Below are 21,364 nucleotides of genomic sequence, written 5' to 3' on the forward strand. Positions count from 1 at the left end.
GGCAGGAACTTGTTAAAAGGGCATATAATGAAAGAAATGCATTCAGACCGATATAAAAATTTAGCCCCACAGTTGCCATTAAATTACTGAGTGTTGTCTGATGAAAAACCTTTTAGCTGTTTTGGAACTTTGCAGCCCATGAGTTCCATGTTTCTTTTTGCTTGTTTGGTGTCATAGGTTAGCAAGCATAGTCCCGGAAGGGATGTCCTTGCTAAGGGGTGCTTACAGCTTCCTCTGGGAACTGACAGAACCTATCAGCTGGCCAGTTTGAATATGGACAATTCTTTAAGCCACTTAAAGTTGTGACCGCCTCTGTGATCCACACTTAAGAATAGACAAACTCCCCCCCAGCTCTCTCTCATTGCCGGTGCTGAGACAGGTGGCTTCGGGGCCTGAGCAGGGCCCAGTGGGCCCGGCCCCTGCTCGGGCCAGGCCGGGCCGGGCCACGGCTCCAGGATGACCCCCCCAGCAGGGCTGTGGGCAGCCAGAGTGGCTCAGAACCGCCCCCTCTCCACTGTTGCCAAGATTTCAGCAAAAGCGGCACCGCTGTCCGGCAGAGGTCAGGTGACCGACAGGGATAAGCCACACAGCTGCAAGGCCGAGGTGAGATTAACCCTTTTAGTGCTGTAAAGAGCTGAAAACCTGAGGGAAGAGAAAGAGGAGATGCTTAAAGCTGAAAGTCTGTTGTAAAGCTATGATATATCAGAGTATCCCGTTGTAATTTCATGAAGATATGGGGGGTGGAGTGTTCAACTCGTGCTTGTTAGCAAAAGCACCTGCGCTGAGATAGGCAGATGCTGACGCAGCTGTAGTTTCATGAGAAGTTTGGACAGGGAGAGATGGAAGCAATGACGACTTTTGCTCCACACGGGAAAGGAGAAAACCTCAGTGCCTAGAGATGCTCCCAGAGATAGTCCTAAAGATGAAGATGAGGAAGACCCTTTGCTCCTAGGGAAGGCGGAGGGCCTCTGTTCTTAGAGATGAAATGCTCCCAGAGATGGGTGAAGAGAACTTTTGTTTCTGAACGGCTCAACCTTTAAATTGTACCCCAAAAAACTTCAAGAGTGGACCCTTGAAGGCAGTTGTGGGAAAAGCTGCAAGTCGGGGGAAGGGACTCACATGCGAGCAGAGAGACTCCTCTTCCTAAATGGACTGAACAATATTTGGAAGTGGGCGGCTGTCTCGTTGTGATAATGTTTTCATAGCATGAGCGAGAAGAGACTTCTCTTTCTAAATGGACTGAACAAGGTTATTATGGAAGTGGTAAACAGACTGAACATCTTAAGGGTTGTCTTTTCACATTGTCAGTGGGAGAAGGGAGGAAGGTGGGGGGAGGAGGAGAGTTCTGAATGTGTGGTATAATTTTTTTTTTTCCTCTTTTAGGTCTGTTAATAAACTTCTTTATATTCTTTCAAGTTTGGTGCCTGCTTTGTGTTTCTCCTAATTCTTATCTCACAGAAGATAAACAGTAATGAATATTTTGGACCAAACCACTACACTAAATTGGTGTTTCTGCCTGGTTACAAACCGAACCCGCTACATTTGGTTGTTTTTATTTTTTTTTGTTTTGGTTTTGATTGTTTTTTTTAAATTACTGGAAAATGCCAGTCTGTACTGCTGTGGCAGCAGATGATCAGGAAAGGGAAATATATTTGGTGGAAATCTTCTAATGTCAAACTTTTAATCTGCTTTATAGTAAATATTCAGTGAAAAGCAGTTGTAGCATGAAATTAAATTATCAGATTGGTTAACTGTGAGACCATATATTAGACAAGTGATACTAGTCATGTTAACAGGCACAACTTTTCCAGTGTTTGTATTTAGCACTAAAATTACTTGGTTTAGCAAAATTGCCTTAGCAAATAAACTGAGATACACTTAGCTGTACATACAATTAATTGCAAACATTATTATTAGTGATTAGAAATTGCAGCCTTCAGCATCAATTCATCTTGGTGGCACATGTTATTGATGATGAAATACTGTTGATATATACCTAGTTTTGACCCATATTTAGATGAATATATGGAGCAATCTGTTTCCTTCATGACATCTTACTGCTGGTGTTGAAATCAAATTTAAGTTTTAAGTTGGAATCAGGACATCTAATGAGAGTTCATGGGCAAAGCTCTATCAAAATGAGAAATGTGGGCATAAAGCATTGATCAATGAACTGTTCCCTCTTGAAAAACTAAATGCTTTAATCCTGAGGCAGAATATGCACTTTGTGTTGATCTCATGCATATAAATAGCCGCTTTTGAGTCCCAGTTTAATCTGAGTGAAAACGTCTCCACATAACTCTGAATGTGAAAGTTTCCCACTGCTCCCTTCCCCACTTCAGTGTGATCCATGGGGAATTGACTTGAGTGGAAGAAGGGTCTGACCTACAAATTCAATTAAGCAAATTCTTGGTTACTTAGTATCAGACACAAGATAACATTTTGATATTATTTTTATTTTAACCCAGTGGTCTAAATGAACATGTAAACACATTTCTGCAACCATTGAGCACTAAGGTAAAAGAGGACCAAATCCTCATGTCCATTTGTAATTTAGGGATAAGTTCTAAGAAACATTTTACTTCTGTCCTCTCCAAACTTTTACTCTCTCTTTTACCTGATCCTTCTGGCTAAACGTATATCTTTGTCTGACTTCCAATAAATACTTCATTTTGGTGCAACTTCCCTCAGAATTACAAAGTATGCAACACTTTTCATCGGTGCTGTGTTGTAAGTGCTGGTAAAGTGACTAAAGAGTTGTGGGTTTTCTTGATTGATGTGCAAACGTGCTTTAAAAAAAAATTAAAGATTTCATTTATAGCACCTTGGATGGCCACATAAGATAGTCTTGGACTGGAAGAGCTCACATTCATGTGGACATATAATGGAAGAGAAACAGCAGCGAAAGTATTTGTGTGGTTTTGGTTTTTTGAGGTTTTTTTAACAGGGAATCTGTGTTAACTTGCCTGACTCACAAAGAGAGTTTGTGGCAGATATGACAGAGTAAACGCCTTTACTTGACTCTCTGTCATTTCATTTTTAAATTGCCTGCTTTTGTGTCATTTGGTTTTTCAGCTACATGTAGTTTCCATTCACTCTAGCTGAAAGTGGTTGAAGTGGTGATGCCTTCTGAGAATCCAACACCACCAAAAATCAGGCTGACAGTGTAGAGCTGCAGACTGCAGCATTAGCATTTTATTTTCCAATACCTGTGCACCACAGTCCATATTGACTTTAGGTGGTGACAGCCCCTTTGAAATCCTCACACAAGGCACCATACTGCACTTTAGCCTTTGATTATCTCATGCTGCAGTCACTTTATCCAATTAAAACACCTCTTCCGTGCCGGCTACTTGATAATCCTTGTGGTTCCCTTCCAACTCAGGATATTCTATGATTCTATGATTCTATGGGTAAAAAAAGGAGTAAATAAGAAGATACAGGAAGAGAGGGAAAAGAACCAGCCATATTCTCATGCCACCCAAATTCTGGGCTTCACAATTCTTTGTTCCAAATAATATAAAGGTAATAAATACTAGTTAATACTAGCAAATGCTACATTTCCTGATATTTATTCTGCTTTATTTTTTTTCTTTCTGCTCTTTCTGTAAAACACTCTTATTTACATACTGCTGAGGCTCTCAATCTGCTTATGCAGCAGAACTGAATAAAATGGACTTTAAAGGATTTGCTTTCTCCCTCTCAGCCTCTACCATCTTTGCAGTATCACTGTGGGATTTTTTCTGAGTAATGAATAGTTGCTTTTTCTGTGGTACTGATAACTCTCTTAGTAGTTCTCTCATGCTTAAACTTGATACCTACAGAAACACATCCCTCTGTTCTCCTTTTCCTGAAGCATTTTGGAATATTGAATATTATGTCTGAAGTAGGAGAATAGGTACTGAAGTATACCTCAGAAAAATGGATACTGAAATATTCTAAGTTACCAGTTAACTTGAACTTTTTTTAAAGAACATATTACATTTCTCCATTAATATCTGAGTCTATTTTGGAGAAAGGAGAGCATATGGTGTTCATTTCACAAATGGAGAACCTGAGACACTGACATCCCTTTTTCAAGGTAGGACAGAAAGCACAGTTCCTCAGCTTCTCCATTCATGCCTTAGTGCCCTGATCACAGAACTACACTGACAACTCAGTTCACTCCTGGATGTACAGCATCTTGAAGACTTAAAAAAGAAAAAATTATTATGTTCTCACTGAGCGCTTCATCTATGTAGTGCCTTAGCTGAAATTAAATATATTACCAACAACTCATCCAATAGTGAAATGCAGCCACTGTTCCAATGAAACACGACCTTCCTTTAATCATACAACAAAAAACATTTTGGAGTGTGGTTACAAGGATGGACATATGGCTAGCTGACAGGGAAAGCATGTTATTGTGCTACTGCTTTCTGGAGCTGGAAGGAGAAAGGAAAGGAGAGTGCAGAAGAAAACTGGTCTTTTATGTGGTTCTACTGCATTTGTCGGCTGCAATGTTGCTTAGAAATGCTGAGACCATAGAGGTAGGTTCATGACACCAATGAAAATGTGTATGAGGTGCCTATAATTAAATCAGACATCTGTTAAGCAATGGTATTGAACTACACATAATCCAATATATGCACTGCCATAATTCTGCTTAAGTACTATCCTGCTGAAAGTACTCAGCAATTAAGAAGCTACTGGCTTCAGACTGAAAAAAAACCCCCACTTTTTTTGTAAGGTTGTTATTATTAAAGTTATAAACTGGAAGACTACAAATTACAAAAGTGCATAAATATTTATTAGCTCAAATTTTAACACATAATGATTTGGATACAATACTCTGTGTTGCAATGGAATATCACAGATGCTCATCTATGCACATATTACTACAATCAATATTTTGCTAAAAATTGCACACTGCTAGAATAATCAGAATAAAGCATAATCTGTGCTGGTCCATGGGGTTGATTCTGCCCAAGTGGAGATCTTGGCAATTCCATTTGAAATTCATGAGCTTCCTGTCAGCCCGTTTTTCCACCTTACTTATATCCTCGTTTCAGCTCAGCCCTTTGATGATTAGCCAGTTTGGTACTGTCTGGAAATGTGTGGAGTGTAATGTATTGCACCATCTCCTCATTAACTAAAAAAATGTTACACAGAAGTGGCCTCGGTATCTACTGGAAAGAGCACCACTAAGTAATCAGATGACAGTAGAATTTTCTATGGTTGATCACTACAGTTTGAGCACAGATACAGTAGATTTTCAACCCATCTTATGTGTCACAAACCTCACTCTAAATACATGTTGGAAGCTATGTTGAAAACATTTCTTAAGCAAGTATATGTGCAGAGGGCCACCTTCAGTCCCGAATCCAAGGAGTGTGATAGAATTGTGAAAAACTGCTGGGCACTGCAAACCCCAAAAAATGGGAAAGAAGTTCATGTAACCAACTTCAGGCTAAGCAAATAAAATGAATGTGGGAAAATACAACACATTATGCATGATGAAAAGGAATTTCAGGTATGTATTAGGTATTAGGAAGAAATTCTTTACTGCAAGGGTGGTGAGGCACTGACACAGGTTGCCCCGAGGAGCTATGAATGCCCCATCCCTGGAAGTCTTCAAGGCCAGGTTGGATGGGACTCTGAGCAGCCTGATGTAGCTAAAGGTAACCCTGCCTGTGGCAGCACAGTTGGAACTATATGGTCTTTAAGGTCTCTTCCAACCCAAACCATTCTCTGATTCTGTGACTGCTTCTGGGTGGAAGATGTCAAAAACAGGAAAGCACAGGTTTACTGGGGTCAATGTCTGAAACCAAAGACTAAGAGTCTAAGAGCATATAAGGGTGAAAAATATGCAAAACCAGTTGATCAAAGAGTAAAAAGGACAGCTTGTTTGTTGAGAAAAATAAGAAAAAAGGAAATATTGAAAACGTAAATAATTTGACTGGGCTGTCTTAGAGTGCTGTTAGGGAGAAGCAAGGATGGTTCTTCTGCAGATGGGAAGGAGAACTGGGAGTTGAGACAACAGAACTGGCCGGGCTGTGCCCTCACTAACACAGGCAGTCCCACAGTAACTGAATGAGAATAGCAAAGCAGAACAGGGGATGGTAATCAGTCAAGTGTCCAGAACACTAGATATGCCCATGGTGACAAAGGAGATCTGAGGTCAAGTTGGAAAGTCAAGTCTATGGGTCAGGCTCAGAATGAACAGGGCACATGATCAGGCACAGATACACCAACAATGTAGCTTGGGTGAGAAACCTTCAACCCTGCTACAAACAAAGGGAGGCCAGAGCCTTGTTTCATTCAAAACTCTGACATCCACATCTTTCCCAGCAATCTGGATCCAAGATTCCACAGCTGCATTAAATCAGAGTTGGCCTTGAGCACTTTGGAACCCAAAACCCCGGGAGGATGAAGGATGCAGAACCCACTGGTACACCTGAGGCCCTGATGAATCACTGAAGAGCCCTGCGCCTTATCAGTATGTTGGCAGTAGGGCCATAACCCTGTACTGAACGTACCCCATGAGTGCAATTTGCTTCCCTGGCTGTGGGACGTAGTGCCAAAAGGGACAGACCAGATGCCCCTAACACAAGGTAAACAACAGCCAGTCCTTTCCTCATCTACATAGTCGCCCATCTCATATACTGAAAAAGAACTACTTCAGAAGCAGTATGCCTTATATGTGTTGGAAAACACATATTAAAAAAGTATCCCAAACTTCCCCACACCAAATAATTATTTTTTTCCCTTTGCATTCCTCCTCCCTTCCAAAAGTCTCAAAGATATCCACAGACTTCTTCCTCTAATACAAGGTACTTAGTTTCTCCAATTTTCTGCAGGTGTGTGAGGATACCTGTTATCTAAGGACTTTCAAATACTGCTTTTTTGAAGTTATTTTTTGTACCTTTTTTTTTTTTATGTATAGAAAGCAGGGTAATTTTATTCTTGACACACAGGAAGTGTATTATAATTTTAGTATATTGACCTGAGAATGTCAGCATTGGGAATGTCAATAGTACAGATAAGCTGTGAGTCTTTGATAATATTTGCATTATAACCTAATCAAAGAGATAATGATATTAGAAGAGCACAGAAAGTCTTTCTCTTCACATCAATCCAGTCTACCCAGCAGTTTTAGGTGTAAATACTGTTCTACAAGTAAGCTCCACAACATGTCCTTCACACCTGCCAGTGTACAAAAAAGAGACATCAGTAACACGTGTTCTGAGGACATCAGTAACAGACTTCCTGAGGAGACTGCTGAATCTATACTTCGATTTACTTTTTCTCTTCCTTTAGTGTGAAGACAAGCATAGTCACTGAACTTGAATGTACATATTCTCTGAAAATACAACTCCTACAACTAGCACAAATTTATTTAGTCTCCCTAAGTGTACAGATGACTGGCTCAGAATCAACATTCCCTAACAAAAAATTAATTGTTGATGAATCATACAAAGAACTAAGTGCAGTATTTTTTACATAACTTCTTATTTATGGGATTTTGTTTATCACAGGCACCTTTCTTGAATTATAGGACCAATAAATATGACAATATTATGTAGGTTAGTACATATTTAGGTATATATCTTTGATACTGGGATTTCTCAAAAGTTAAAGATGAAAGGTGCATGTGTTATACAAACCACTAAATAATGATGGTGCTTCCAAACTCCACTATTACAAACTTTACCCCATCTGTTACCTCCACTCATCTTACACCAAAAATAGCTATAAACACAAAGCTTTGAGATTTAAAATGTCCAGAGCAGCTCAGCTGAGAAAAGGATAAGTATGGGCTATGCACAGTCCTGTTGACATTAAGGTTTTTCCAGAGAATCCCACAGAACCATGAAAAATTAGGTCTGTTTTTTGGGTGCCAAGTTAATAAGGTTTGTTGGAGCTACATAGTTACATCTATACCTCAAGCTGTCTTTTGTTCACCTGGGCATACAAAAGATTTATGTAAGATCACAAGCATGGTCTAGTTTGGAAAGGCTAGTCTGTCTTCACCTAATTTTTTCAGAGATTAAGTAATTTATTCTATGCAAATGACAGGCCAGTCTCATTTAAGATGGCCCTTGCTCAGGTCCTGAGCTGCACAAATCAAATAGAAACATATAATCAAAATGGTTTTGGTTGGAAGGGACCTTAAAGACCATCTGGTTCCAAAGCCCCCTCCTCCCCCCCCACCCCCCACCCCGTGAGCAGAGACACTTTCATTAGATCAAGTTTCTCAGTGTCCCGTCCAACCTGTCCTTGACACCTTCCAAAAACGGGACATCCATCTCTTGCTGGGCAACCTGTGCCAGTGTCTCATAACCCTCATAGTAAAAGAGCTCTTCCTTACACCTCATCATAGCCTAGGCTGCAGAGGTGAATAAACAGTACTGCAAAGAACTCTGCTGAGAACCTTCCTATGCTGACTGAGACAGAATTTCGTGTGGATAGGGAAAACAAAGAGTGCGTAAGGAAGAAAAAGGAAGGTGAATGACACAAGATGGTATAACAAGCCCTATTCATGTAATCAGCTCTTAATTGGTCAAGTAATTTTAATGAAGACACTGGAAAGGGTGGCATGAATCAAGATCATCTATGTCAGGACTACACACTTGGATGATAAAAAGCGATGAAAGTAGTGATTCAGAGCACCAGGCCTTTAAAATATATGAAGAAGGGAAATTATAAAAGACCTTAATCTGCCATAAATTTACTCTTAATTACTTATAATTTTGAAGAATCATATTGCCTGATGTAAAGGTCTCTGGACTCAAGCCTCATTTAGACTTAATTTCAAAGTATTTGGGATATGGGAAAAATAAATTAAATGAAGTATGAATTTTTATTTTTCTTTTAATTCAACCAGGAAGCACCATCCCTAGAGAAATTATGTCCTGCTTACAACCTGCTTCATTTTAACCTGCAATGCACAGAAAGCAAACAACACTACCCTTCATCAAAGTGTTGCACCAGTATTTGAAGAGCAGACAGCTGTGGTCTTGCAAGCCTCTGGATTTTTCATCTCAGTGTGCTTAAGTAAACAGAAGCAAACTGTTTGCTTTGTGTAAGAAATAGAAGGATTGTAAAAATGCTGTAACTCTGCTTGGAATTCATCCAAACTAAAGAAATTAAGTTTCTGTCTGTAGCAAAACTGACATTCCTCCTTCTTTCACCCATCACCCTCCCTCATGAAATCTTAAAATGTCAGCTTGAGCAGCCCACCCCTACTCTTTGAAATTTTATTAAGTTAGTTATCAAAACTGCCTTCATTTATATCTGCTAGATAATTCCTATGAAGTAGGAGAGGAGTATACACAGTCTCCTGAGCTGCCATTCACAAGAGATGATGTGCATTTTGTATAAGAAATGATGTTCCTTGCACTCCCACAGCTTGAAATATGGTCCTTTGAAATTTTTTTATTACCAGCATGTTGCTGCTTCTTTTCAAGCTTTTGTTTCCCATGGGAGCACTATAGATTTTGGATTTTTTTTTCTTTTTTTTTTTGCTACAGGGAGTTAAACTAGGAGATCAAACAGAAGAAGCATGAATAGAAGTCATTCTCTATTTTAAAATACAAAACCAAAACTAAACCAAACAAAGTTTCCTACAGTTTCAAGATTATATTTTTAAAGTAAATAAATGAAAAAGATCACAAAATAAAATTCAGTTTTCAAAATTTCTTTAACTGTAATTCCATTGTGTTTGAAGGGAGCCTACTGTGAACCCCAATGATTTTCAAATTGCTCTGAAGGTGAAGTTAGTTGAATTCCCCTATAAAATATATAAGAAAATACTGCTGACCTGTATAAACAATGCCACTGTTTTTGCTTAATTATCCACTCATTTGACAAAGTTGTTCTTGGAGGAGCCCTGACATGAGACAATCACAGAGAGGAAATCTGGTCTGCTCAAGCACATGTACATTAACACAAGTGTCCTTTCAACATGCAAAAGTGTAGGAGGTTGGTAGTGAATAATTCTTTACCTGTACGACCACAGCAAATGAGATAATAAAATGGAAAAGATAACATTTTCTCCCACACTAGATCTTTATTTGGTGTAAGACACGTGAGTGTGCAAAGAAACCAGAGGGGGATGATCGATTGATTGATTCAGTCTTAGCCCTTTTGAAGCTTTGAGTTTCAAGTCAGGCTGCTGTGAGCTATGCCATACTTCTGAGCTGGTTTTGTGTTCTGTCATCTGCAGCACAGGAAGAGTAAGACACTGCACTGTACAAAATACAAAAAACCAAAAAAACCCCAGGAAATCTTAAGTAATACCCACCAAAATACACTTCCCATCCTTTCAAGTTGTTGTTTCATCTGTTTGTTTTAAAACATCTTTGAACGCTCTCAATTTCCCCTGTCTTTAGTCATATCATCATTCATGTGCTCTGTGCAACAAAAGTTATGCCAGATCTTTCATTTTTAAACTACTACTAATCTTTAAATAGTCAGCCTTGAAAATTCATTTCAGGCAAGGGATTTGCATAAATTGTCTTAGCTTAGAAGGTTAAAATGAGTTGCCTAATTGTTGCATCCACTTTCCCCCAGGATATTCAGCCACACACACTTAGCTGATGGAAAGGATTAGGTTTACTATTTTTTCATATTTTACATATATAAGAGGAGAGAAATTAAAAACAATGTTGAACATGGGAAATGCAAGTCTTCCAACTTTTGTGCTTATCTGCTTCTAATCTTTCCAGTCAAAATATAGGGACGATAATTTGCCTTTTCTTCTTTTTGTTTTTTTCTAAATGGCTGTTTAATATAACCTGAAGCATTTAGCTGAGTATCTGATAATTGCTCTACTTGTCCCACAGCACTGGCATCTGTTCTCCTCCAGAATTTTTGCACTGCCTTATATTCTGCAGTGTATCTTGGCAGCTAAATAATTTCTTGCCAGTGAAACAAACAAAGAGAACATCCCCAGAACATTATTGAGACTACTTCAGTGCCTGTGCAACTTTCTTGCTTAAAAGGAAGAAGGAGATGCCTGAAAGGAAGTATAGTATATTTGTTCCTTTGTCTGAACATTGTTACAGAACAAGAATTCTTCCTCAACTGACACATAGCATAAACAGCAGTGTCAAAACTATTTTTATCATGATATTCTAAGCATGTTCTGCAGAATGGGTAGTTAACTTTTTCTCAGCCTGTTAAATAAGACTTTTCACAAGGGACACATCATTTGAGTTTGGGTTTCACACACCTTTCAGAAAGGGTTGCCTGTCTAAGAAAATGTAAACTGTGATCATTATATTATTTTTTGAGTTTATGTTCCAGAAGAAATTAAGGTGTCTACAGTGCAACCTGTTAGTGGATTTATTTCTCTATTCTCAGATTGTTATCAACAGAGTATTGTTAGATGCCCCTGGAGGGAAGGAGTGATGCTGCTGAGGAGGAGAGGGAAGGCAAATGCCCCTCTGGGAGAGGACCTTCCAGCTTTGAGAGGTATTGAGCAGGAAAAAAATCTCATCTGGGACCTAGGAGCCTGGTACCTATAGAGAAGAACCTTGGCAAAGGGATCAGAGCTGCAGCTTGGAGGGGATGAAAAGAGCTTTTTTCTGGGAGTAGATAGGACTGAGAAGGTTTGTTGTAATCTGAGAATTTTAGCATATTAAATCTGAAAGTAAGAACTTGACTTGGAAAAAGAAAGCACTAAGGAAAAGAGTGGCTTCCCAGTTTTCTTTTTCAAATTTTCTGCTCTCCCTCATCTACACGTTTTGATTTTTGTCAGTGTAAGAATTCAATTATTCCAGCTTATGTCCTAATGAAACCTTGTTTGTTTACAACTCTTTGCTGTTCTTTCAGGAAGTTCTTCTAAGGAGAAAGGCCAGGAGGATAAATTACAAAGTTAATTAAATCTTCTGAAATCTCTGCTCATCTGTGCCTATTCTTATCTAGAACACACCTTAACATATTTTACCAATCTATACATGTATACATTCAAAATACTTAATTTGCATGCATGGTCTCTGAAAGAACATTCACAATTGGGCAAGTTCTGTGTGAGCACCTCTACAAGACTTGTTCAGGAAAGAAAGTCTTAAAATTTTCTATTGGAAACATTTGTTTTCTCTATTTTAAGTGTTCCTTTCTACACATTTGTTCACATTGCACATTTACTCAGCACTCAATGTGACAGGTTCCGAATTTGGACTCTCACAGGCTATTTATATTTTGAAGTAACAGTAAGTATTTTGTTGAAGTTAAATAAAAATGGGGTTTAATAAATACTCATATTATTTTATCAATATGATAACCTGTGCTGATGAAAAAAAAGTCATCTACCATATTTGCAAATAAAAGGAAGTCATTGTGGGACTTCTCACCAGGTCCACACCCCTCACAAATGTTTCATATTTTTTTTCCAAAACAATAGGATAGGGAAGTTTCATAGTCATGTGAACAGAGAAATATCTTTTAATACTTCCAATCTTACTTGCTATCAGACACATTCTATCCATATTAAAAAGGTTTTCCTTCCTTCACCATGTGAATTCTTTGAGCAGGACTAAGGACACTTCATGGCAAAAAGGTATAAAACCATGAATGGAATGATCAAGAATTCCAAGTCCCTGTACTCAATCTTATGAATATCTAGTCAAGGTTACATTGGTATTTGTAAGATATGAGTTAGATTGCCCATAAAAGTCACTGTAAAAAGGCTGTGGATGTAAGGTAGTTCATTCTTTTTTTCAAATAAGCACAGACATAATAACTTCCTGAAAGTTGTTCATGTTTGACCACTTTGATATTATTCATAGAACAATAGAAATGTCTGCAAAAGGTCAGGAAATCAGGCAGATTCCCCACAAATCTAAAAATATCTATAGGAAGCTGCCCAGCTTGTATGAGCAAAATGTTTCAAGCTCATAGCTTCAATGAAATCATCCTGAGTTTGGCATCAGCTTCTGCTCCAAACTGTCCAAAAACATTATTTGGCAAAATTTTCACTAATTTGAAATAGCCAACCCAAATTAGCAAGGAGACAAACAAAGGAAAATCTTTGTCACTTTTTTTCCCTGAAGGCATCCTGTTGTTATGTGATATAAAATTTAGAGGTTAATTTTGGCTCAATCTTTTGGAAGAAGGTACAAGTCTAAAAATATCTGATTTAAAATTATTGTGTCAGGTGAAGAACATGGCAACAACTGTCCTTTTTTCAATTCTTCTCTGTCCTTTCCCATGTTCAAAAACACAAGTAAAAGTTAGGTCAGATCAAGCAAAAGGGTGAGGGAAGGGAAAAACACAGGCTGTAAGTAAGAGCAGATTAAAAGAAAAAAATATCAGCTGTAACTATTCTCTTGCTTTGGACAGCTTTACACAAAGCTAATGCCTTTATTTATTCAAGGATATGAGCTGATTCCAGCAATTGAATTGTGCAGTGTGTAGTCCAAATATTTTAACTATCTCAGGTCTTCTTTCCTGTCTCAAAAGGATTCTAGAAATACCCTTTCTGCTCTGATGATTTCCAGAAGGAGGGGAATCTTTTGCTCCTTATTTAGCTGGTATCTTACCTCCTCTCTTCCTGACCTTTCTGTGTGCAATGATTTATAGAGCAGAGAGGGGGTAAGAAAAGAATGCCAAGCACTACTCAAACACCAGACACAAACTTCAGATGACCTTTCCTGTAACTGGGCAATGTGAGGATGGCACCTTTCTTTCAGTTCACATACAAGAAAATTGGTAAAATCTAATTTTTTAATAATCTGTCATCTCCACTATGAAAAGCCCGAAGTTTGGATAGCATTTTAAGACAGTGCAAATAGCATGTGTCTCTGCAGGTGACAGGATCTCATAGTTACAGAAAATGTAGTTAGATAATATAACATAACTTCCTTTCTTTGTCAAATGCAAAAGGCTAACACATGCTCCACTGCCTCAGACCAGCATATCACCTGAAATGAAAAGCATTATTACCCATCTTGTCCAGCTATAATAACCCTATCTGCTGAGATCTTATGAGGAAGCTGAAGTCATCAGCATCCATTACTACAGTGGATGATATGAAATTTATCTCCACTGAAACTTTGTGTGAGGATTAGGGGAATGGAAAACAAAGGAGATGTTGTAGCGGGTGTCTACTACTGATTTTCCAAACTGGAGGTAAGCACTGATGAGACATATTTTAGACAACTGGAAACCAAGTGCATTTTCTGCTGAGACCTAAACAAATGAAAATGCCCCCTCTTTTCCTACATACTCTCTTTAAAATGACTTGGTCTCATTTTGAATGGAGTGGTTGTAGCTGCTGCAATATGCAAAGGACTAGATGATCATTGTAGGTCCTTTTCCGTTGAAATGACCTATTCTATTTTAACTTTTCTGTTGATATTTACCTGAAAATATTTTGCCTGGAGTAGATTATTCCTTAGCCCTTCCTTCCAATGCAGTATCCCTCTGACTGTGTTTCCCTGAGTTCTTTTAGTGGGGCATATACCCACACTGCAGAGTAGGGCGTAGTTGCCATAAACATATCAGAGCAAAGCATGCTTGTGCCTTTCCTCACTTTTACCTTCCCAGCAATAAAGATGGGCTTCATTGCTCCAAATGTATATTGTTCCCATTTTTGCTCTCCTAAATACAGACGTTCTAGGAAAACAACCTCAGAAAATATGCAATTTCCCAGCAAGTGACAAAGGAGAAGCAAGGAAGAGAGTGGGGAAATGGAATGAAGACATTGAAAGTTCTCAGAAAAACTTGACTTTAATGATTTGTGTTCACTGTAATAGGCAAGGGAAATAGCTGTGGAAACAGATGGACTGTCTTTGCTCTGTATTCCACTGTTAAAAAGTTGGAGTAATGTGGGTGATCACAAGCTTGCAGAAGGCAGTTCACAGTTGTTACAGAATTTATCGTTATCTACCAAGATGTAATAAGTCAACCAATCTTTTTCATATCATTGACTCTGATAAGAGCTGTGGGTTATTTTTCCATTTTCAGTTCTCAGGTACATCAAGAAATGTGCTACCACATGTATTAGGTCATTACTCTGTTTATTTTATAACAAGGAAACAACACTACAGGCAGAATAATTTGCTCAGATCCATTTCTCTTGATTTGCATACCTTGACCAGTGCATCTGTTTGGATTACCCAGTGTTGTCAAATTGATTATTACTGTTAGGTGTCCAAACTTCCATAAATTTCATGCTGCAAATATACAGTTTGACACTCATTATTCCTATTTCTTGTTCTAGTATTAAATATTTCATTATGCCTCAAAACATTAAAAATAAGCCACCTATCACTCACTGAAATGAATGACATTATATTACACAATGCAACAAATAATAAACTTTATCCTGGAAAGAAAACCTGGTAATATATTTGCAAGCCATTTTTGACCTAAAAGAGAAACACAAATGTGAAAATCTGTTTTTAATCAATAGCCATACTTATACTAAACATCAGCTTTGTATCTGAATTTGCTGAGAGCTATCACAGAAGACTTATTTCCTTGCCTCATAAAAAGTTTGATGAATTTGTTCTGATGGAAAATTGCTAGCTTAATATCTCGAACAAATGCTGGTTCTTTATTTTCCAGATGCCATGGAAAGTTTTACACAATGCTTAAAAATTTATAAGGTATACTTAAAAATTCCAGTAGATTTTGGAAAACATTAGACATTCAATGAGAACACCCATTTTAAATTTATAAATGAGACAGGCTATGACTCTGAAACTGCTTGACATTTCTTAGTCACCCCAACTTCTCTCTGAGGGAGGTGCAAGGTATCATGGCTCTGTCACGGGTCTGAGACTCTTTCTTGAGGTATAAGTCTCACACGTCCTCAGATATATCAGGATTTAAGGTTGGGAACCTGAACCTACTTTCTGATATGACACTGTGTTGCATAAAAATATCGTCTCTACTTTTCTTTTTTTTTTTTTTCCCAGTATTGTTCCTGTTTAACCTGTCAGCTTTTAAGGCAGAGACAATATATCAGCTCAGAAAGCATGAAGGAGTAGGAAATTCTTTCCTAAAGTTTTCATATTATCTTTTTGGCCACCTGGCCTAAAATTCAGACAGAACAGTATTTTAAAGCTAACCCCACTGCTACTTCAAGGTAATGTAAAACTGTTTTTGACTTTTGGGAGGAGATGAAGAGTAAATTCATCATAGTTAAAACTCTAAAGACAGCCTTACTCTGACCTTGAGTATACATTTCATTAGGCATGAATTATTTTCAGTTCAGATGCCTTTTCATATCAAAGTAGCAGTTGATAATGCTTCTTCCGCCCTTCTTTCCCTGGGAAAAAAAAAAAAAAAAGTTATACTTGTTATTTCTTGCTAACTACGACTTTGGGGAATCACTTTTTACATGGACATAGATTAAAAGTAAACATTTTGTTTCATATCAGAAGAGAAAGAACTTAAACTCCTCCAAATTCTTGCTTTGATAAATTGTAGCTTTGCCATGAGAAACATGAAACTATGATTGTTTAATTACACGTTACATGGTGTTACTGCTGCTTTAGTTCGGCTGAAAAGTCTTCAGTAGTATTCATATTGATTTCCCCACTGTACAGCAAGGAGAATAGCTCTATAATTATGTTATTTCTTAGTTGGATTTGGGATTTGGGGAGGGGGTTAATTTCTTCTAAATTCAAATTAAGGCAGAATTATATTTCCTTCCTCTGTGCCTAGATGAGTAAAATGTTATATTTAAATTTTTATATAAGAGTCCAAGCGGATATCTGTTGTGGTGTAGAAAATGGAAATTAAAGAATATTAAAAAAAAGTAGTTTTAATAATTTTGATGGCTTTTAAATAAGTCCTCATTCAAATGACATAGAACCATATAGGATACATGGCAATCTATGAATGTTCCTTATTTTCTGAGAAACATAGTCCCTTATATTTTCTGTCTTTTGTCATGGAGACTGAAAGTGAGCATGCAAGGAACATAATTATCATGTCAATTCCTTATAAATTACATATATATATATATACACATGTCTATAACTTAATGTAGACTTAAAAATATCTCACTGCTTTATACTGAAGTAAAACATTAAAAAAAAAAAAAGACAGAATTAAAATTGGCACTAAGAGTGTATGGTGATAAAAAGATGTATTGATTCAATACTGTTGTAACTGCACACACAACTTACTGGAAAAGAAATATTCAAAACACTGATGAGGTATATAATGAAATATGAAAGAAATATTGGAGTGTGGTATGCTTTTAAGGAACTTAACAAAGTTGGATAGATTATTCAGTACTCAGGTAAATGTATTAACTATCTTAACAAATGGTTTCTTTAATTCTGATGACTGAGCATGAGCAAGATAAATATAACTAGCTAACTGCCAAGACAGAAATATGGAATGGGGGATCTGCTTATTTGCTTCTTGTATATTCAAACACTATTACTACTATTTGTGAAAAAAGCAGTGCTGAGCTATTATATTTTTTACCAGTTAAAACCACAGAGAAGCATGGGGATATGAACCCAATTGGAAATTTTCATTTTGCAGCATGAAAATTAAGAAGAAGAAGGGAAAGGTATAGACTAAAGAGTAACTTCTTGGAAAGATTCATCAATGCTTCTGTACTTGCTGTACTTTTTTTGATTTGAGTATACATGACTTTCTTTTATTTTTAGAACACTAGAGGAGGCTCAGGAGTCAGGATTGTTTCTTTTTTTAACAGAATGAACAAATTAGAAAAGTAATAACTGGATGGTGTACTTAAGAATGTACTCATTGCTCCTTGACGCAGCTTTAGGGCCTTCAGCTGAACTACATCAAGTTTAATTCTGATCTTAGAGGACTATGCTTATATATCTAAAAAAATGCTCTGTAATAATTTTCATTCCCATGAAAAGTGCACTCCTTGGCTTTTTCTCTTTCTGCCCCAGAAGGCCTAGGAAGTGTTTGGCATTGGTTTAGGTTTATTTTTTTTTTTTTTTTTATTGTTTAGTTTAACACTTTCGGCTATGGCTCTGTATTTTAGATTCTTTTGTCACCCTACTTCCTTGCTATGGCTGCTGCTTGCAAATTTTTTTTAGTAAAACATCATTTAAGACTAGAATAATGTACAGTCTTTTTTTTTTCTTCTATTTTTTAAATTTCTTAGTATTCTGTTAATAATGTATATGGGAAAGCCTTATTTAAAAAATCACACTGGGTATTTGAAAAAATGTATTCTATTCAGGCACTAGCTTCTAGATGGTCAGCATTCTGAAAGAGCTTAGCAGAGCTTAATGTCATAAAGATTTTATGCTATCTAGGGATCTAGGTGTTAAAGCAATGCATTCTGCTCAAGAGAATCATGATCTATTTTCTCTTAACTGTAAAATATAGAGTAGAACAATTTTTATGACAGAATTAAAGTAAATCTACATCCTTGTCACAATGACCACAATTCCCACCACCACTGTTTTCCACAAAATATAAAATTTCTCTTAAGTGTTTCTACAGAATCATAGTAAAACATAGGTTGGAAAGGATCTCCAGAGACCGTCCAACCTCTTTTCACCCAAGACTGATGTGAAAACACTCTAATCAGGTTGCTCAGGGTAGTGTCCAACTGAATTTAAGCATCTCCAAGAAACCCCACAGATTCTTGAGGCACCTGGTCTATATTGATTGACCAGATGAAAATGTTTCTAGTAAGAATTTCCCCATGTTCCAGCTTGCATCCATTGCCTCTCCTGCTTCGACTGTGCACTTCTGAGAGCAGCCTGGCTTCATCTTTCTGTGTTGTCCCAGTGGTAACTCAATGTTTTGTATTGAAAATCCCCAGCCTGAATTCAGTACTTCATATTTGATCTCACAAGAGTGGGGCATAAAATCCACTGCTTGAATTGTTGGCTGTTCCATTGCTAATCCAGCCAAGCATGTGGATGGCCTTCATTGCTGCAAGGGTGCACTGCTGACTCCTCCAGTTCAACTGGTTTTCCTTGTAGAAACCCAGGTCCTGCATTCTGCGAAGCTGCATTCTAGCCAGACAACATCAAGATCATAGTCCTGCATGAGTTTAGTCCATCCTAGGTGCAGAAGTCTATGTTTACCAAAGCTGAACTTCATTCAGCTCTTGTCATCCCCTTTCTCTGTTTGTGTGGTCCCTTGAATGGTACCCCCATCCTCCAGCCTTTCTTCATGCTACTGTTGTCCAGAAATGTATGGGAGGTACACTCTATAAGCATCCAGTTTGTTCCAGAGGATCTCCCAGGACATGAGGTGAGGCTGACAAGCCTGTAGTCATGAAGATCCTCCTTCTTCCCCATCTTCAACATGGTGGTATTATTTCCCTTTTCCAAATTATTAGTAGCCTAACAAAGACTCCCACAGCACCCTTGTGTGCATTCTGTCTGTCCCCTTGACCTTCTGTTTGTCCATATGGCTTAACTGCATCTTCACTTGATCTTACCTCTGTTGTTGGTAATGTTTTCTCCCATGGACTTAACAGACCTGAGGATCTAAGAGGCACATGGGCAAAGATAACCAGTGAAAAAAATGAGGTAATAAAATAATTACCTTGTCTCTCTCCATATAATTTGTCACTATCATTCCATCTCCACTGAGAAGTAGTCCCACACTTTTTTCAACTTCCTTTGGTGCCAGTGTGCTTGTAGAAGCCTTTCTGGTTGTCTTTCACATCCCTCACAAGTTCCAGTTCCAGCTGAGCTTTGGCTTTCCTAGCTCCATCTCTGCATGCTTGAGCAATGCTTCTGTAGTGCTACCCTATCCCTGCTTCCAGCTTCTGTGTTCTTCCTTTATGTAGTTAAGCTCAATCAGGAGTTCCTTGCTGATCCACACTGGCCTTCTGCCATGTTTGCTGTGATAGTTCTTGAAATATAAGCTCTCACATTGGACCAGATTCTCTGCAATTCTTTGAAATTTTAGCTCTTGATAGTAGGTTTTTTTTTTAAATTTAAATTTCAGCTAATTTAATTTAGCTACAGATTTAGCTACAGGGAAATCAATAGTTGCACAATTGTGAAGCAGGAGTAAAACTAGAACAAGTCATCTTAGCACCACTTCTTATAACTGCTGGACATTTCTCATGGCCTCCTGCTTAGCAAAACAGAACTTTGCCAAACCTCCAATGTTTCAACTTCTGGTGAAAGTTTTGGGTATACTTCACTTGGCTGTTTCTAAGAATAAGTCTAAGGAAAGAATCCAAACCCCAAAATCAAAAACCAACAACAAAAGCTAAAAAGGAAATGCATGCAAGCTTCCCTTCGAAAAGCTTAGCATCTCTGTGATTGTACATACAATTGGGTTATCAGGTGTCAGTTTCACTGCTTCCTCCAAAATCCATTCAGATACTGTGAAGAGTGACTGTTGCAAAATGATTAGAGGATCAGGGACATGGATTATTGATAAAAACAAATCAATAACAGAACTGTACAAAGCAAAGGCCTGCAAGCAAAGGCCTGCATGAGAAAAAGCCTCCATGAGAAATGCCTGTGTGAGAAACAAGCCTGAGAACAAAAAGGGAGTTTTAAGGAGGTACAGTCCTGTGCTGATAAGATATACTGACCATGAGAAGGGAGGAAGATTTTTGATCTCTCAAAACAAAACATAAATGTAGTCTTTTATCTAACCCAATTATAGAAGTAAGAATGCGCCTTTGTAAGTTTAAACTAATTAAAGAACTGATAAGCTTTTATTCAATACTATATAAGTGCCTCTGCATTGCTAATAAACAAAGCTTGCTCTACCAATCACATTGATTGTCTGCATGGCTTCCCCCACCCCGAAGTCGGCAAGTGACAAAAATCAATTGCCAGAGTGAGTGGTATATACTGTCACTCATAATTCAGGCTGCCCCTTTCATTGTTAATACCTAGCAAAAAGCTAAGCAACCAAGACAAGGAAAAGCTGGAGGGAAGGTATGTTTCCAAATGTGGATACTAGAATTTAGCATGTTACACAGAAGTGAGGTATAGCATCATCTTCTGCATCAGGATCCTGTTTTTCACAGGTTCTGCTTGCCAGCTGAACTAGTCACTCTGCAGTCCCTGGTGGATCTCAGGGGAAGCACTTGTTTTCCCCTTTATGAAGTTGAGGCTCTGGTTAGAATTCCTGTTTTCAAATATAAATATTTTGCAGAAGTGGAAAGACACTTACCTTTATTTTAAAAAACCCAACCAAACAAAAAACCCCATAAATAAAATCAGCACTGCTGATATTTTTATAATCTTAAATTACATACATGTCAAAATATTTAATCTTTTAAAGAACCAAAGTCACCCCAGTGTTTCATGATACAATACTTCTTGAATACGGTAATATTGGCTTGGCTTCTTGAAGTCCACAGCCAGGAGGATTGGTAACATCCTGGTAAAAAAACCCAAAAAGACTCATCTAGGTACTGGGCCTTTAAGAGAACAAATAG

The sequence above is a fragment of the Corvus moneduloides genome, chromosome 1 (genome assembly GCF_009650955.1).
Source record: "Corvus moneduloides isolate bCorMon1 chromosome 1, bCorMon1.pri, whole genome shotgun sequence".
Lineage (NCBI taxonomy): Eukaryota > Metazoa > Chordata > Aves > Passeriformes > Corvidae > Corvus > Corvus moneduloides.